The sequence below is a fragment of the Chelonia mydas genome, chromosome 6 (assembly GCF_015237465.2).
Source record: "Chelonia mydas isolate rCheMyd1 chromosome 6, rCheMyd1.pri.v2, whole genome shotgun sequence".
Lineage (NCBI taxonomy): Eukaryota > Metazoa > Chordata > Testudines > Cheloniidae > Chelonia > Chelonia mydas.
This window is the reverse complement of record NC_051246.2, coordinates 95,392,949-95,406,442: the sequence shown is the minus strand read 5'-3', so window position 1 is coordinate 95,406,442 and position 13,494 is coordinate 95,392,949. Positions and strand designations below refer to the sequence as shown.

The window sequence follows — 13,494 nt, the reverse complement described above, 5'->3', positions numbered from 1 at the left end:
GGTCACCCCATCTGAAGAAATGTATATCGGAATTGGAAAATGGCAACAAAAATGATTAGGGGTATGGAACAGCTTCCATATGAGGAGAGGTTAATAAGACTGGGACTTTCCGGTTGGAAAAGAGATGACTAAGGGAGGGATATGATAGAGGTCTGTAAAATCATGACTAGTGTGGGAGAGTAAATAAAGAAGTGTTATTTACTCCTTCTCATAACAAATAACTGGAAGTCCATAAATAGCTATTAGCCAGGATGGGCAGAACCATGCTCTGAAGTGTCCCTAGCCTCTGCCAGAAGCTGGGAGTGGGTGACATGGGATGGATCACTTGATGATTATCTGTTCTGTTAATTCCCTGTGAAGCACCTGGCATTGGCACTGTCAAAAGACAGGATGCTGAGCTAGATGGACTATTGGTCTGACCCAGCATGGCCATTCTTATGTTTATCAAGGCAGTGTGTGAATCTACCACTCACCAGCTTGCCATGCAATAACATCCCATGGCTACAGTGCAGTGAAAGTCCATGTAGTAACTTACTATGGAGACAAGCTGTTAGCTAATAAAATCATTACTGTGTAGTATCTTTACACTTTTTCTCTAAAGAATCTGCAGGTGTTCATCGTGTTAGTTTTCTTCAGAAAAAATATCTGTATTGAAATGTTGAGATGTGAAATATAGAAACCTAAATTGTTCTTTGATTGGACTTTCATTCTTGTGGCTTTTACTATCTGTGCCTGAATGCCCAAGGGCGTCTGCCTTTTTAAAGCCTGCTAAGAAAGAAATAATTGCTTTTGAATTTGAGATACAGGCAAAGTAGGGAAGAGTTCTGTTTCTCAGAGTAAAACTGATATCAGTTTTGGCAATAGCATTAGGCAACATAGGTTAAATTCAAATCTTATCTTTGCTGGGTTTATATTCACTAAAGCTTTGTATAGTTACTTCACGTCAGAATTCTGAGCAGCGGTTGAATAACATTCAATTAAACTGCTGTTTTAGAGAGAAATTATTCCTGCTGTGTTTGTTCTGTATTTTGCCATGCTATGGCATATAATGCACTCAATTGGTATTTCTAGTAGTTCACTCTAGTAGGGTGAAACTTCAACTACAGAGATACTCTCCACATGATGAAGCTCATATGATGGCATGAGAAAAAAGTAATACAGCAGGAGGCTGAAAAGACGTATGATTAATTTCTTTAATATAACATTTCCTGTTATAACTTTTTATTTTTCAAAATTACTTACAAAACATGAGTGAAGCTAAAACATCATAAACTCCTTGGAGTTGGGACAGTATTGTTTTTGTTCTGTGTTTGTAAAGCACCTAGCGCAATGAGGTCCAGGTCTGTGACTGGGGCTCCTAAGCGTTATGGTAATGCCAATAATAATAAATATGTAAATCAGTGTGATATTTTCTATTGCAAAGAGTTATGAAGTTAGTATTTCACTTTCTTGCTTTGTATCTGATAGTATTAGTTAGACAAATACAGTCTTTGGGCCTTATTCCACAAGCTGATTCACACAAGCAGACCCCTGAACCTGTGTGAAATCCATTGATTTCAAGATACAGTCCCTCCTACAAACCCCATCCAGGGCCTTCGAAAACTCCATCTACAGTGCATGACTTTCATTTTCATGTATTAATGGGGCAGTGGGTAGGAAGAGTTATACAATGATTTAGGAAGTGCTCTGTTAGTAGACATTTGGCCGGCTTTCCAAGAGGGTGACAGAGAAAGGATATGTACAGTGGAGCAGGAGACATTATTACTGAGTGCTGGAGTTGGGCATATTGTGTGGCCTCATATCAACGATCATTCATATAGTCTTGTTTCCACACCACACAGCAGAAATGCCTGATGGCCCTGGAGAATGTCTCTCCAGCTAGTCTCTTCTTGATAAACCATTCGTGGTTCCTCCATTGGAGACTTTCAGACAGTGATCCACAGGGAGCTTGGCAAATTTGGCTGCTGTCAAAGTTGCCAAACAGATAGCTGCACTGCTCAAAGCTCTTCAACTCCCTCTCTCCTGTTAGGTTTGTCAGAGAAAGACTGGGATGTGATAAGAGTGTGAAGTCGTGCTGCTTTCAATCAATGGTAAAAGAGAATGTATGGTAAAAATCTGTATAGCTTATTTGTGTGTGGATGAGAGAAATAAGTGAAAACCTTGCGTTCAGTTGCTCCAGTCATCTCTTAGACCATGGAAATTAATAAGTTTAGCTAAAATAGTACGGTTTCAGAGTAGCAGCCATGTTAGTCTGTATTCGCAAAAAGAAAAGGAGTACTTGTGGCACCTTAGAGACTAACAAATTTATTTGAGCATAAGCTTTTGTGAGCTTCATCGAATGCATCCGATGAAGTGAGCTGTAGCTCATGAAAGCTTATGCTCAAATAAATTTGTTAGTCTCTAAGGTGCCACAAGTACTCCTTTTCTTTTTGCTAAAATAGTACTTATCCCTTTGTCCTTGGAAATTTTCAGACCTATCAAATGTTGGTTCCAGTATGCAGTTATTGTTCCCATCTTTAACAAGTTCACCGTCTCTTTACCTAGCTAGAACCTTAAAGAAGGTTTAGAAGAATTCTTTTCTAGATTAGAAATGTATATGGACCCTATGGTAACTGTTTTTTGCCATTAAGTTTTCTTTTTAAAGTTTGTTTTCATAGTCTTTTACTTGTTCCTTCACTTTAAACACCACATTCTAGAGAAATCAGTAATACCCTCTTTCTTTTTTTTTCTTGATATTGAAGCAAATTATATCTGCAGAGTCCTTAAGGAATCCTCTTGTCTCACTCTAAAGTTCATGTAAGAGGTTAATAGTAGGTACTATTTTTTTCTTAAATTCAGCTACGGCCATTCATTGGATTACAGCATTAACATCCATAATTGTTAATTGTAATAACTTCTGTCAAATAAGGTGCTCAATTATATATTATGATGCATCTGTTGGTGTTATGGAGGCACTGATTGCAAATTCAGTTAAGGTTCACTTCCATTTTGCACTTAATACAAAGGTTGAATTCCCTGCTTTATGAGAGGCAAAATACAGTGCATCTCCCTCAAACTTAAAGCACTTACTCTGAATAAATTCACTAACTAGTTTCAATTAAAATTAAACTGGGTCTTTTAAGCTGTACAAAGAGGGAAAATCATCTCCTTATATTAAAATTTTGAGGTTGAGAATGAGCAGCGAAAGCAGCTAAACTCTTAAGAAACAAAGATCCTATTTGCAGACTTATGTCTCTGATTAAAAAAAAAAAATCCTAAAAACCGTGGAGAGAGAAATACAGAAAATTTGACAGGTATTGAGAACTACTTCTTGCTAGAGTGGGATTATAAATTTTCCATTTCTTCACTTTATGCTTTGTGTCAAATTATGATTTGGAATCTTTGATTTGTCCTGGTTGTCAAACTTTGCACAGAACTTTGCATCCATCTTCCTCCGGGTCATCTCAATTATTTCCCCTACCTGTTCCCAAACAGAATACCTCTAGAGTTAAGAAATACAACCTATATTTAAAGAACAAAAGCTTTAATTTTCAAAAGCACTTTGAGAATAATAGTTAGGAAGCAAAATACATTACAGTTATCTCTGGACCCCAGGATTTCAGTTAAATAAATGTATTTTCATAGAACGTAAATAATAATAAATGTATTTTCATCTTCAAAAAAGAACTAGATAAATTCATGTAGGATATGTCCATCAATGGCTATTAGCCAATATGGGCAAGGAGGGTGTCCCAAGCCTCTGTTTGCCAGAATCTGGGAATGGGCGACAGGGGATGGATCACTTGACAATTACCTGTTCTGTTCATTCCCTGTGGGGCACCTGGCATTGGCCACTGTCGGAAGATAGGTTTTGTGGAAAAATTAACCACGCCTTGTGTTTGGATCGGAACAAAGCCTGAGGGCCTCTTTATTTAAGCATGCGCATACAGAGAGAGTCAGCCGGAGCTGCTCTGCCATAAACAGAAAATACAGGAGCTTATATAGCTGAAAACCACAATCTGTTAAACACACTTCCTTTAACAGCATTTTCCTTATTTGGCAAATAGTGCAAGCTTCAACGGTAGCTTTGCCTTACTTGGAATATAGCAAAACAAGCTGAGCTGTTGCTATTTGCTTCTTAATGGAATTTTTCTTACCCTCTTCTTATGCTTTATACACACAGTTAGCTTGACCAAAGTTTTAGGCCTATTAGTTTAGACCTAGTAGATTTTCCTCCACATTCCCCCCTTTGGTGTCTTTTTTGGCACCACTAATTGGGCCTAAACTTCCATACCCATGAGCCTGTTAATTTCCTCCTTTTAGTTCTCATGTTCTTCTGCCCAAACTGTGTCATACATTTCATTTACCATCATTAGTGCCACCTGCTTCCTTGCACTGAGGCTGGCAGGTTTAGGGCTGGACAGGCTATGGTAAATACATCTTTTATAGCAACAATAACACAACCTATGCTAAACAGCAGTAAAAGCAACAACATTCCCATGGCGATAATATGATGTGGTTGGGATTGCCGAATAGCGTTAGTCACAAAACATAATACATCAGTTTTATACTGCCTACAGAATGTCTACTTTGTGTACCAAAAGGCGTTCTTTTCAGCGTGTTATATGTTTTGAAGCATGTGAATTTGTCCCTGTTGTTCGGAAATTTTTTGAACCTCCAATAGCAGTGAACGCAGATTTTGGAATCTGTCACATACTAGAGTAGTCCAGTTAAAGGGTATCTGGAACCTTTGGGCAAATTGTAGAGCTTTATCTGCAGGCCAATACATTTTATGATTGCCTGCAGCTGTGGTGAGATTAAAATGTATGTCATTTAAGGTGGTGGTCTCAACATGCACACAGCTATTATTAGCTTGGAAAAGTAAGTGTCCTGTCAGGGTAGTCCCGTGTCCCATACCCTCCCAACAAATCTTGTCATGAACAGTGACAACCTCTCCTGGTTTTAGTTTACATACACACTGAAGTTGAGGGGGTTCTAACGGCCAAAGTGTCCATTGGCTTCCAACCCCTAGCCAAATGTCGGGTGTTACTCCAGGAGCACTGACTATGAATCGGTTGGGCAGACCAGGTAGTTTAAGTTCCCAAATCTTTTGGTGAATTATCCAATCCCACATGTATCCTCGCCACGGACCCGGCAGGATTTGGTAGGTGGAAGTCCATACCCCTCCGACCGGCACATATGCTTGGAAGGAGCACTATGAATGTCTGCATCTCCACTCAGAAAATCTCCAAGTATGTTTCCACAGCCACAGATTAGATGGAACTCCTGAGGTATTTGTAAGGGCAATAGGCCACGCCTGATGTTCAAGATCCTTCTGAATGGCCGCGATCTGGTCATTCAGAAAATTCTGAACCTCCGAACAAGCCAGATCCCACTGCAATGCCTCTCTGTCGTTGGTGATACCCAATACCATCTCTGTTAACAGCTTTTTGGTCATTGAACTAAGGGCAGAGATAACATATAATTCACCAACACCAGCCTGAACCTGGGTTAGCTGTGCTCCAGTAATAAGGCCTGTGGCTTTTTCCAACTGTCCCAATTTTTCCTCATGCTGCTGACCTTTATAGATATTACAGATTGCAGCCACGCTATTTGCACCATCCAATAGGTGTCCAGTCAAGTGCCTTTTTTTTTCTAGCGGAAGCCTAGGCCTGCTGCTGTGCCAACCTAATGGCAGCTCCCTTTGAACAATTAGGATATACAGAGGTAATCTGAAAACTAGATAAGGGCAGTGTAAATTTTATAGTCCCTTGTCCAGGTTCATTCCCCACTCTGAACTCTAGGGTACAGATGTGGGGACCTGCATGAAAACCCCCTAAGTTCATTTTTACTAACTTAAGTTAAAACTTCCACAAGATACAAACTATTTTACCTTTTGCCCTTGGACTTTATTGCTGCCGCCACCAAGCGTCTAACAAATATATAACCGGGAAAGAGCCCACTTGGGAAACGTCTTTCCCCCCAAAATCCTCCCAAACCCTACATCCCCTTTCCTGGGGAAGGCTTGATAAAAATCCTCACCAATTTGCATAGGTGAACACAGACCCAAACCCTTGGATCTTAAGAACAATGAAAAAGCAATCAGGTTCTTAGAAGAAAAATTTTAATTGAAGAAAAAGTAAAAAGAATCACCTCTGTAAAATCAGGATGGTAAATACCTTACAGGGTAATCAGATTCAAAACATAGAGAATCCCTCTAGGCAGAACCTGAAGTTACAAAAGTCACAAAAACAGAAATATCCATTCTATTCATCTCAGCTTATTTTCTGAGCCATTTAAAGAAATCATAATCTAACGCATATCTAGCTAGATTACTTACTAAGTTCTAAGACTCCATTCCTTTTCTGTTCCTGGCAAAAGCATCACACAGACAGAGAGAACCTTTGTGTCTTCCCCCCCATATAGCTTTGAAAGTATCTTGTCTCCTCATTGGTCATTTTGGTCAGATGCCAGCGAGGTTATCCTAGCTTCTTAACCCTTTACAGGTAAAGGGTTTTTCCTCTGGCCAGGAGGGATTTAAAGGTGTTTACCCTTCCCTTTATATTTCAACTACCTGAAAGGGGGTTCCAAAGAGGATGGATCTAGACTGTTCTCAGTGGTAGCTGATGACAGAACAAGGAGTAATGGTCTCAAGTTGCAGTGAGGGAGGTTTAGGTTGGATATTAGGAAATACTTTTTCACTAGGAGCGTGGTGAAACAGTGGAATGCGTTACCTAAGGAGGTGGTGAAATCTCCTTCCTTAGATGTTTTTAAGGTCAGGCTTGACAAAGCCCTGGCTGGGATGATTTAGTTGGGGATCGGTCCTGCTTTGAGCAGGGGGTGGGACTAGATGACCTCCTGAGGTCCCTTCCAACCCTGATATTCTATGATTCTATGACATCCCTAGTGTAGCATTAATTATAGTCCATTGAAATGCCAACTCATTTTTCTTTGATGAAGTATAGTACCACAATTGATGGCTGAACACCTTTATATGCTTTTGAGAGGCCTCAGCATCAATAGCATAGGACGGGGCGTACTGCAATATGATACAGTTTAAATTATTAGTTATTTGGACATTTTCAGTACAGGAAATTTTTTCAGCAGCAGAGCAGACTTTTTGGGTACTTGTTTGATTATTTACCAGTTGAGTGACCAGATAACAATAAGGGCCTTTTTGATTTATCATGCTACAAACTCCAGGAATGGCCATCATATCTGTCCCGCTACGAGCCCCATCAATTTCAATTTCTGACTTTTGGGGCTTCGTAGCGGTGATATGATATATTTCTATTTCCACCACCCCATCTGTTCTCCACTGAATCATTTGCTCATGTGAACGGTTCTGAACCTTAAAAAATAATTTCTCTGAGCAAAATTTCCATAAATCACTTAAATGTGAAGGTTTCGGCCATTGGGCTTCATTTGAATATACAGTATCATCTACATTTGGGTAGGTTGTGGGGGCAGTGGTGAGGCCAATGGAGGAAGGGATGTTGGGTTTGGTGGTTATGGTAGCAAGCATTTTTGATATTCATTGTCTGGAAGCCAATTAGGGAGAGCAGTGCAAGGTGAAGGCACTTGTCCAGAAACACAGGGTGCAGCCTGTGGAATAAACCCCAATACCTAATCAATACCACATTCCCAAGAATGGTACCCACAAGTTCCTCCTTGCCAGTTTACAACACTCCGTCTTTCCACCAGGGCCTGTTCTTAATGTCTTTTGTGGTCAGAAATTCTTGTACCTTGGCTTCAGTAGAGTGGATGTTCCTTTTTCTTTCTTGGAACGTCGCTGGTTTAACATTATACAAGGGAGAGGTTACTGGCACTGCATCCGCTTCCTCAAAGGGGCCTTTCATTGGAGCATCTTCGCAAGCAGGCTGGCTAACCTAGTGAGGAGGGCTTTAAACTAGGTTCACTGGGGGAAGGAGACCAAAGCCCTGAGGTAAGTGGGGAAGTGGGATACCGGGAGGAAGCACGAGCAGGAGCGCGTGAGGGGGGGGGGGGGGGGCTCCTGCCTCATACTGAGAAAGAGGGAGGATCTTTCTCAGTATGTGAGAAGTGACTAGTGAGTTATCTCAAGTGCCTATACACAAATGCAGGAAGCCTGGGAAACAAGCAGGGAGAACTGGAAGTCCTGGCACAGTCAAGGAATTATGATGTGATTGGAATAACAGAGACTTGGTGGGATAACTCGCATGACTGGAGTACTGTCATGGATGGATATAAGCTGTTCAGGAAGGACAGGCAGGGCAGAAAAGGTGCGGGAATTGCACTGTATGTAAGAGAGCAGTATGACTGCTCAGAGCTCATGTATGAAACTGCAGAAAAACCTGAGAGTCTCTGGATTAAGTTCAGAAGTGTGAGCAACAAGGATGATGTCGTGGTGGGAGTCTGCTATAGACCACCGGACCAGGGGGATGAGCTGGATGAGGCTTTCTTCTGGCAACTCGCAGAAGTTACTAGATTGCAGGCCCTGGTTCTCATGGGAGACTTCAATCACCCTGATATCTGCTGGGAGAGCAATACGGCGGTGCACAGACAATCCAGGAAGTTTTTGGAAAGCGTAGGGGACAATTTCCTGGTGCAGGTGCTGGAGGAACCAACTAGGGGCAGAGCTCTTCTTGACCTGCTGCTCACAAACCGGGAAGAATTAATAGGGGAAGCAAAAGTGGATGGGAACCTGGGAGGCAGTGACCATGAGATGGTCGAGTTCAGGATCCTGACACAGGGAAGAAAGGAGAGCAGCAGAATATGGACCCTGGACTTCAGAAAAGCAGACTTTGACTCCCTCAGGGAACTGATGGGCAGGATCCCATGGGAGAATAACATGACGGGGAAAGGAGTCCAGGAGAGCTGGCTATATTTTAAAGAATCCTTATTGAGGTTACAGGAACAACCCATCCCGACATGTAGAAAGAATAGTAAATATGGCAGGTGACAAGCTTGGCTTAACAGTGAAATCCTTACTGATCTTAAACACAAAAAAGAAGCTTACAAGAAGTGGAAGATGGGACAAATGACCAGGGAAGAGTATAAAAATATTGCTCGGGGATGCAGGAGTGAAATCAGGAAGGCCAAATCACACCTGGAGTTGCAGCTAGCAAGAGATGTTAAGAGTAACAAGAAGGGTTTCTTCAGGTATGTTAGCAACAAGAAGAAAGTCAAGGAAAGTGTGGGCCCCTTACTGAATGAGGGAGGCAACCTAGTGACAGAGAATGTGGAAAAAGCTAATATACTCCATGCTTTTTTTGCCTCTGTCTTCACGAACAAGGTCAGCTCCCAGACTGCTGCACTGGGCAGCACAGCATGGGGAGGAGGCGACCAGCCCTCTGTGAAAAAAGAAGTGATTCGGGACTATTTAGAAAAGCTGGACGAGCACAAGTCCATGGGGCCGGATGCGCTGCATCCGAGAGTGCTAAAGGAGTTGGCGGATGTGATTGCAGAGCCATTGGCCATTATCTTTGAAAACTCATGGCGATCGGGGGAAGTCCTGGACGACTGGAAAAAGGCTAATGTAGTGCCCATCTTTAAAAAAGGGAAGAAGGAGGATCCTGGGAACTACAGGCCAGTCAGCCTTACCTCAGTCCCTGGAAAAATCATGGAGCAGGTCCTCAAGGAATTAATTCTGAAGCACTTAGAGGAGAGGAAAGTTATTAGGAACAGTCAACATGGATTCACCAAGGGCAAGTCATGCCTGACTAATCTAATTGCCTTCTGTGACGAGATAACTGGCTCTGTGGATGAGGGGAAAGCCATGGACGTGGTGTTCCTTGACTTTAGCAAAGCTTTTGACATGGTCTCCCACAGTATTCTTGCCAGCAAGTTAAAGAAGTATGGACTGGATGAATGGACTATAAGGTGGATAGAAAGTTGGCTAGATTGTCAGGCTCAACGGGTAGTGATCAATGGCTCCATGTCTAGTTGGCAGCCGGTATCAAGTGGAGGGCCCCAAGGGTCAGTCCTGGGGCCGGTTTTGTTCAATATCTTCATAAATGAACTGGAGGATCGTGTGGATTGCACCCTCAGCAAGTTTGCAGATGACACTAAACTGGGAGGAGAGGTAGATATGCTGGAGTGTAGGGAGAGGATACAGAGGGGCCAGACAAATTAATGGATTGGGCCAAAAGAAAACTGATGAGGTTCAACAAGGACAAGCGCAGAGTCCTGTACTTAGGACGGAAGAATCCCATGCACCGCTACAGACTAGGGACCGAATGGGTCGGCAGCAGTTCTGCAGAAAAGGACCTAGGGGTTACAGTGGACGAGAAGCTGGATATGAGTCAACAGTGTCCCCTTGTTGCCAAGAAGGCCAATGGCATTTTGGGATGTATAAGTAGGGGCATTGCCAGCAGATCGAGGGACGTGATCGTTCCCCTCTATTCGACATTGGTGAGACCTCATCTGGAGTACTGTGTCCAGTTTTAGGCCCCACACTACAAGAAGGATGTGGAAAAATTGGAAAACGTCCAGCAGAGGGCAACAAAAATGATTAGGGGATTGGAACACATGATTGAGGAGAGGCTGAGGGAACTGGGATTCTTTAGTCTGCGGAAGAGAAGAATGAGGGGGGATTTGATAGCTGCTTTCAACTACCTGAAAGGGGGTTCCAAATGTAGACTGTTCTCAGTTGTAGCAGATGACAGAACAAGGAGTAATGGTCTCAAGTTGCAGTGGGGGAGGTTTAGGTTGGATATTAGGAAAAACTTTTTCACTAGGAGGTGAAACACTGGAATGTGTTAGGTGAAACACTAGGTGAAACAGTGGAATGCGTTACCTAGGGGGGTGGTGGAATCTCCTTCCTTAGAAGTTTTTAAGGTCAGGCTTGACAAAGCCTTGGCTGGGATGATTTAGTTGGGGATTGGTCCTGCTTTGAGCAGGGGGTTGGAGTAGATGACCTCCTGAGGTCCCTTCCAACCCTGATATTCTATGATTCTAACTGCTGGTGGCTTTGTGCATCCGAAAGAACATAACAGCATCATGAAAATTCAACAATAGTAGGAAGAACATGATAGGTTCCAGAGTAGCAGCCGTGTTTGTCTGTATCCGCAGAAAGAAAAGGGGTACTTGTGGCACTTTAGAGACTAACAAATTTATTTCAGCATAAGCTTTCGTGAGCTACAGCTCACTTCATTAACATTAACACCCGCATTTTACCTCTAACGAAACCTGGCAAGCAGACTTGGCGCTTTGTCCAGTAGCTGTCTATGCTGCTCTTCTCCCTACCTACCCAGTTGTCCCAAACCCTGCTACTATTCTCTCCTATATTCCTCCCTCTGCTGTTTATTTCACAGTTGTTGACCTCTGCTTGGCTTTCTTCTCTATCCACAGAGATTGTTAATATCTGTTTGCTTTCACCTACCAGGGATGTCAATACACTTGGACCAGGTTACCCCAGTGTTACACCGAATCGCCCACCTTGTTCTTGCAGATCCTCAAAAGGGATCTGGATGAAATCGAGTTCAAAATGGGGTCCACTCTATTCCAGTACATAGACGACCTACTATTGGCATCGCTGTCTTTAAAGGCCTCTAAAACTGATTCCCTTACGCTATTGCAAGCTCTAGCTGAGAAGGGTCATATAGCCTCCAAGTCTAAACTGCAGTTCTGTCTGCCCAGGGTACACTATTTGGAACATGATATTTCAGCTGGAGAGAGACACTTGTCCTCTGCGTGAATACAAGCCATCCTCCAGGTCCCTAAACCAACCAGTAAGAAACAAATGCGTGGCTTCCTAGGTATGGCCAGGTATTGCCGACCAGTGGATCCTTGTGTATACAGCTATTGTTAGGCTTCTGCAAGAATTAACCGTTGACAAGGTCCCTGAATCCCTTCCATGGACCCCAAAAGCCAAAAAAGCATTTAGTAAGATTAAGGAGGCTCTTACCAGGTCCCCTGCCTTGAGCTTACCTGACCACCAGAAGCCCTTCACCCTCTACTGCCATGAGAAGGAGGGGCTAGCCTTAGGGGTCCTTACTCAAACTCACGGTGACAAACGACGCCCCGTAGCATATTATAGCTCACTTTTGGACCGTGTAGCAGCTGAACTCCCTCCTTGTCTGCGGGCGGTAGCTGCAGCCACTTCCCTTGTGGAGGCTTCTGCTACTCTCATTTTGGGCTCCCCCTTATGTGTTGCTGTCCCACATGCTGTGACCACCCTGCTTCTAAAAAGCAAACCCAGCATCTCTCTAACTTCAGATTAACTAAGTATGAAATGCTGCTTTTAAATGCTTCAAATGTAACTCTTACTCACTGTCCTGTCCTTAACCCCGCTTCCCTACTTCCCACAGCAGCTGAAGGAGAACCCCATGACTTTTTAGCCGAGACAACAGAACTCTCCTCTCCTAGGATTGATCTAAAAGACACCCCGCTTCATAATCCTGATCTACTATTCTATGTATATGGGTCCTGCCTCAGAAATCCTGCCGGCCTGCTTGTGGCCGGCTGTGCTGTTTGTTCCCAACACGAGCCTGCGGAGGCCCACTGCCTCCCGGGAGCACACTCAGCCCAAGTCGCAGAGCTTGTCGCCCTTACCCGTGCTTGTACTTTAGCCAAGGCCAAGTCTGTTACCATCTACACAGACTCTCAATATGCCTTCAGGGTGGTTCATGATTATGGGCAACTATGGAAACACTGAGGATTTCTCACTTCTGGGGGCGGGGGGGGGAGATTAGTAATGGGCCTTTTGTTGATGCTCTTCTCTCTGCCCTTCAACTCCCCTCTGCCATCGCCATTGTAAAATGTACTGCTCACCAGAAACCTTATGATGATGTTACCAGAGCAAATGCACTGGCAGATGCTACTGCCAGACAGCCCTTTCTGGGTCTCCAGCTCCATTTGATTTTATTTTCTTCAATTCACAGTTCCCCCCCATGCCTGCCTCTCTCCACAATTTAGCTCCTATGCAAGATTCGTCCCCAGAACCAGAGAAGGACAGATGGAGGTGGGATGGATGTACTTTGCATCCGGATGCCTTGTGGCACTCCCTAGACGGCCGCTTGGTGGCGCCCAAGGCTGTGCTCTCCTATCTCGCCCATGTGTCCCATGGATTGGCGCATGTGAGCAAAGGGGGGATGATTGCTTCAGTACTGCGTCATTGGTATGCCCCAAATTTCTCCATTATGGCACAGCAGTACTGCAATTCTTGTCCGATCTGCCTAGCCCACAATAGCGGCAGACCAGTTCGGACAAAACCCGCTGCGCACCGTACTCTGTGGGGACCTTTTGTAAATATGCAAATTGATTTTATCAACATGCCGAAATGTTGTGCTTATGAATATGTTCTTCTTTGTGTCTGTATGTATTCTGGTTGGATAAAGGCCTACCCTTGCGCCAAGGCCGATTCCCTCACCGTAGCAAAAAAAATTGTTACAAGGATTTTATTCCTCAGTTTGGTCTACCTCTCTCTATTAACAGTGACTGAGGTACCCATTTCACAGGCCAAATCATGCAACAGATTTTCAAGGCTCTTAACATCACCCAACACTTGCATTGTGCTCATCACCCCCAGAGTGC

The 13,494-nt window shown here is 43.5% G+C and overlaps 1 protein-coding gene across 4 annotated transcripts in view; it reads left to right on the top strand.

Annotated features, from left to right (window-relative positions):
* The window catches only part of CEP128 (centrosomal protein 128), a 428,984-nt gene that overhangs the window by 201,091 nt on the left and 214,399 nt on the right, over window positions 1–13,494 (top strand). The gene's annotated exons all lie outside the window — the stretch shown is intronic.